This window comes from Chiloscyllium punctatum, chromosome 28 (genome assembly GCF_047496795.1).
Source record: "Chiloscyllium punctatum isolate Juve2018m chromosome 28, sChiPun1.3, whole genome shotgun sequence".
NCBI lineage: Eukaryota > Metazoa > Chordata > Chondrichthyes > Orectolobiformes > Hemiscylliidae > Chiloscyllium > Chiloscyllium punctatum.
The window spans coordinates 13,461,459-13,467,458 of NC_092766.1; the positions used below are offsets into that span (position 1 = coordinate 13,461,459).

The 6,000-nt window shown below is 54.7% G+C and overlaps 1 pseudogene; it reads left to right on the forward strand.

The window, feature by feature from the left end:
• LOC140453829 (methyltransferase-like protein 25B) overlaps positions 1 to 5,655 on the forward strand; it is a 94,774-nt pseudogene extending 89,119 nt beyond the window's left edge.
• Positions 5,656 to 6,000: the final 345 nt, after the last annotated feature.

The window sequence follows — 6,000 nt, forward strand, 5'->3', positions numbered from 1 at the left end:
GGGCCCTGTTTGAATACTCTCTGTAGACCGGGCTCTGTTTGAATACTCTCTGTAGACCGGGCTCTGTTTGAATACTCTCTGTAGACCGGGCTCTGTTTGAATACTCTCTGTAGACCGGACTCTGTTTGAATACTCTCTGTAGACCGGGCTCTGTTTGATTGCTCTCTGTAGACCGGGCTCTGTTTGAATACTCTCTGTAGACCGGGCTCTGTTTGAATACTCTCTGTAGACCGGGCCCTGTTTGAATACTCTCTGTAGACCGGGCTCTGTTTGAATACTCTCTGTAGACCGGGCTCTGTTTGAATACTCTCTGTAGACCGGGCTCTGTTTGAATACTCTCTGTAGACCGGGCTCTGTTTGAATACTCTCTGTAGACCGGGCTCTGTTTGAATACTCTCTGTAGACCGGGCTCTGTTTGAATACTCTCTGTAGACCGGGCTCTGTTTGAATACTCTCTGTAGACCGGGCTCTGTTTGAATACTCTCTGTAGACCGGGCTCTGTTTGAATACACTCTGTAGACCGGGCTCTGTTTGAATACTCTGTGTAGACCGGGCTCTGTTTGAATACTCTCTGTAGACCGGGCTCTGTTTGATTACTCTCTGTAGACCGGGCTCTGTTTGATTACTCTCTGTAGACCGGGCTCTGTTTGAATACTCTCTGTATACCGGGCCCTGTTTGAATACTCTCTGTAGACCGGGCTCTGTTTGAATACTCTCTGTATACCGGGCCCTGTTTGAATACTCTCTGTAGACCGGGCTCTGTTTGAATACTCTCTGTAGACCGGGCCCTGTTTGAATACTCTCTGTAGACCGGGCTCTGTTTGATTACTCTCTGCAGACCGGGCTCTGTTTGAATACTCTCTGTAGACCGGGCTCTGTGTGAATACTCTCTGTAGACCGGGCTCTGTTTGAATACTCTCTGTAGACCGGGCTCTGTTTGAATACTCTCTGTAGACCGGGCTCTGTTTGAATACTCTGTGTAGACCGGGCTCTGTTTGAATAGACTCTGTAGACCGGGCTCTGTTTGAATACTCTCTGTAGACCGGGCTCTGTTTGAATACTCTCTGTAGACCGGGCTCTGTGTGAATACTCTCTGTAGACCGGGCTCTGTTTGAATACTCTCTGTAGACCGGGCTCTGTTTGAATACTCTCTGTAGACCGGGCTCTGTTTGAATACTCCCTGTAGACCGGGCTCTGTTTGAATACTCTCTGTAGACCGGGCTCTGTTTGAATAGACTCTGTAGACCGGGCTCTGTTTGAATACTCTCTGTAGACCGGGCTCTGTGTGAATACTCTCTGTAGACCGGGCTCTGTGTGAATACTCTCTGTAGACCGGGCTCTGTTTGAATACTCTCTGTAGACCGGGCTCTGTTTGAATACTCTCTGTCGGCTGAGAGTTGCAATGTGAAAACTAGGTTTTGTCCTTTTGTTGTTTTAATGAATCAGACGGGGTTTGTGGGACTTCAAAAATTGCCAGTGCCTGCAGCCTCACAAAGAAATCAAGGTGGTAAAACATTTACCTTTTCTCTTTTCCCTCGCTGTTGTCTGCCTCCCCAGGCGTGAGTCGGTGTGGCCGCTCTCTCTGCTGGCGTTCCGGGCCTCCGCTCATGGGCTGGCCCTCTCCCGCCAACCCCGCAGCAGCGACCCGTCCGCGCTGGCCACGGCACTGAGCCACCAGCCGGAGGACCCCTGGGCCAACGGGTGCCAGAGCTCGATGCTGAGCCACCCTTTCCGCAAGCACGTGAAGCCAAAGAAGCAGCACGAGATCCGGAGGCTGGGCGCGGTGAGTGGGCGCGGCTGGTGTTTGTCCGGGGAGAGGACGAGGAGGGCGGAAGCACCCGATATCGCCAAGAGGGGGGCTGCGATGTTGGGGGGGCATGCGGGAGAGAGAGAGGCGTCGGGAAGCGTCCGCAGCGTTGGTCAGGCGTCAGCCGTATGCAGTTCTGGTCTCTGTGCTGCAGGGAGGCAGTGATTGCTCTGGAAGGGGATTCACCAGGTTGCAGCCTGAGATGGAGATGTTTAACAACGAAGAGAGACTGGATAAGCTTGGGTCGTTTTCTCTGGAGCAGGGAACAAATTGCCTGACCGATCCTGAGGAGACTGACTCGTGTGAACAGGGAGTAGCTGTTCCTCTCAGTCCCAATGGTCAAGTCGTGAGGGGTCCTAACTTTTTAGGGTGAGGGGCAGGAGGTTCACTGGATTTGAGGAAGATTTCTTTCACCCAGAGGGTGGCGGGGGTCTGCAATGTACCACCTGTGGGAGGGTGATGAAGGGAGGAAAACTCACAATCTCCAAGGACGACCGCTGGAAATGTCATAACATTTGAGGTTCCGGGCCACGTGCTCAAAAATGGGATCAGTGTAGATAGACTGGGCGCAGATCTGATGGACCAAGAAGACCCTCTGCTGTATGAACCTGTAGAGAGTTTGACTAATCTGACACTGGCATTGCCCGAATTTAATATACAGGAGGGCGTGGGGTTAGCTGAAGGCATTGTCAGATGTACAGCCTTGACTAGCCAGCGCATGGCATGCAGAGTGTGAAATATAAATTGCGGTGGCATGAGCAGAAAGTTATTAAAATTGCTGTTTTGTTGTGTTCCCTGACAGCTGGTGAAGAAATTGTGTGATGCCACGGGGTGTCAGCACGTGGTGGATGTTGGGTCTGGACAGGTACAGTAATCCACATCATGCTGGGGGACTGGGGCACGTCTGCTTCCATCTGCATTTTCTCGACCCTGTCTCAGCTCATCCACTACGGAAGCCCTTGTTCGGCCCCTTTGTTCCCCTCCAGGCTCACCCTTTGGAATGTATTCCTGGCTATCTCCCAAAACTGCTCATGTCCAGCCTCACAGTGAGTTCCGATCACCTCTTCTGCCTCCTTTCATGTCTGCACTCTTAGTTTCATACCCCTTAGGAGCATTTTCCCCACCCCCATCTCGACACACATCCCTATCTCTATCACCCCCTACACCCCCTCCCCTATCTCTGTCACCCCCTCCAGCCCCTAAACCCCTCCCTATCTCTGCCACCTCCTCCAGCCCCTACACCCCCTCCCTATCTCTGTCACCCCCTCCAGGGGTGGGGGTGGGGGGGGGGGGTGGTGGGGGGGGATGTGGGTAGGTGGTGATTTCCAAAGAAATGTGTCCTCACCTCAGTGCAGAATGCTACCCTGAGACCCGCACGTTCTAGAGTGGGGCTGGTGAGGGGAGGGGAGGAGGTGGGAGAACATGTCCTTGCTGTCATCATGGCTGCTCCCTCGAGGTTTAAGTAGACTCCCGTGTGCGATCTGACCCTTCAGCGAGGCATACCCCTGTCAAATAACCAGCCACCTACACATTTTTGTTGTAATTCGGTCATGGGACTGAGGTGTCGCTGACTGAGCCAGTATCCTATTGCCCATCCCTGACTTGTTAAGAATCAACCACACGCGTGTGGGCCTGAAGTCACATGTCGGCCAGCCCAGGTAAGGATGGCAGCTTCCTTCACTCAAGGACATTGGTGACCCAGATGGGGTTTTTTCCCAACAGTTGGCAATGGATTCCTGGTCGTCACTGGACTCCGAATTGCAGGTGTTTATTGAATTCAATCTGTCGTGTTGGTTTTCGAACCTGGATTCCAAGAACAATATCTGGGTCTCTGGGAGTAACGTTTGAGCAACCATCCGATGAGGCCATCTCCTTCCCTTGGCTCGAGCTGAGCATTACTGCAGTCTGACTGGAGATGTTATTTTTGTTATCCGTACATGGGATGTGGGATCGCTGGCTGGGCCAGTGTTTATTGTCGGTCCCTAATTGCCCAGGGGGCAGCTAAGAGTCAACCACAATGTGTGTGCAAAGTCACATGTAAGCCAGACCGGGTATGGGTGGCAGATTCCCTTCCCGAAAGGGCATCAGCGAACCAGACGTGTTGTAACGGCCAGCGGCCTTGGCTCGGTGGTCACTGTTTGGATCCATGGACAATAAATGCAGACCCAAACCCGGTGAAGGTGAATGAGTTTTAACGGGTGGATGGAGCACTCTGTCTGACACTGTCTTCCACTTTCCACCCTTTACCCCTACCCACCCCCCCCCCCCCCCCCCCCACTCGGGTCCCAGGGCCACCCTGTCTCGCTACCTGGCGTTCGGACACGGGCTGCGCGTCACCGGGGTGGAAGCCGGAGAGGAGCTGGTCACAGCAGCCACAAGGTTTGACAGTGAGCTGCTCCTGAGCCTGCGAAAGGAAGCTGCAAGGAAGTTGGAGGTGAGGAGGGGAAGGGAGGGGTAGGAAGAGCAGCAAGGGGGTGGGGGCGGGGCCCACACTGGGCATCTCCGAGCTACTCCGAGATACACTGGGCATCTCCTAGCTACTCCGGAGATACACTGGGCATCTCCTAGCAACCCCAGTAACACACTGGGCTTCGCCTAACAACCCCGATGACACGCTGGGCATCTTCTAGCAACCCCAGCGACGCGCTGGGCATCTCCTAGCAACCCCGATGACACACTGGGCATCTTCTAGCAACCCCGGCGACACACTGGGGCTTTGCCTAGCAACCCCGATGACACACTGGGCATCTCCTAGCAACCCCAGTGACACACCGGGCTTTGCCTAGCAACCCCGATGACACGCTGGCATCTCCTAGCAACCCCAGTGACACACTGGGCTTTGCCTAGCAACCCCGATGACACGCTGGGCATCTCCTAGCAACCCCGGCAACGCGCTGGGCATCTCCTAGCAACCCCAGTGACACACTGGACTTCGCTTAGCAACTCCAGAGACATGCTGGGCATTGCCTCGCAACCCTGGTGATGCACTGGGCATCTCCTAGCAACCCTGTTGACACGATGGGCATCGCCTAGCAACCCCAGTAACATGTTGGGCATTGCCTAGAATCCCCAGTGACACACTGGGCATTGTCTAGCAACCCCGGGAGACAGAGTCCAGATCACAGTAACTCCTCTGACTGGCAAGGTGCCTGGATCTGTATCCCATTGAAGGCTCGGGTGGGGAGAGGGTTTGTCCTTGCTGTTTGATGTGTGTGTCTGTGTGTCAGACCGGTGGGACATTGACCTGATCTCTGTTCCCCCCGCCCCCCATCCCCTTGCAGTGTCGCAGAGATATCCCGGACGAAGAGGTCGCTGGCCAACTCCTCCCCCCATCATCTGGTGGGCCGTGTTGGCAGTGGGGCCTCTGAGGAGGACCTGCTGCAGCTTCTGGAGGCACAGGGCAGCCCAGGGTTGGAGGGGAGCCCCTTTGTGCTGACGGGGCTCCATGCCTGTGGGGACCTGGGCCCCACTGCCCTGCGCCAGTTCGCCCAGTGCCCCAGAGTACTGGGGGTCACCGCTGTCCTCCTGCTGCTACATGAAGGTCACCACTGGGAGCACTGCCGAGAGCGGGTACCCCATGAGCACCTGGGTGCGGGGTCTCCCCGGGCACGGACTGCCTACAAACTGCGAGAACTGGCGTGCCACGCCATTGAGGACTATGCAGGCCGGCTGAAACAGCGCAGCACCGGCCTAAGGGTACACTGCTATCGCGCCACCCTCGAGACCATCATCAGGAAGATCGACCCCTCACTCAAACGGCCCGGCGTACAGACGCCCAGGAACGCTCACCTCCTCTCGTTCGAAGAGTAAGAAACCTCCACCACACACCCCCTTTATCCTGTGTCGCCAGGAAAGTTCACACAATTTAAAATGAAATGGGGTGTGGGGGAAGGCTCTCCCCTCACACAAACACACACTCAGTGTTACATTCACTCATGCACACACTCACTCCCTCTCTCATATGCACCCACTCTTGCACACAAACTCTCTCTCACACACTCATTTTCTCTCTCGCTGTCTCTCTCACACTCTCATTATCTCTCTCTCACATTCTTGCTCTGACACACAAACATTCTCTGACATACCCACTCTTTCTCTCTCACATACTCTCTCCCACACATGCACTCTCTCTATCTCACACACAGTCCTCTCTCTCTCTCTCAATGGTGGCATAGGGAAAATGTGAGCCAAGG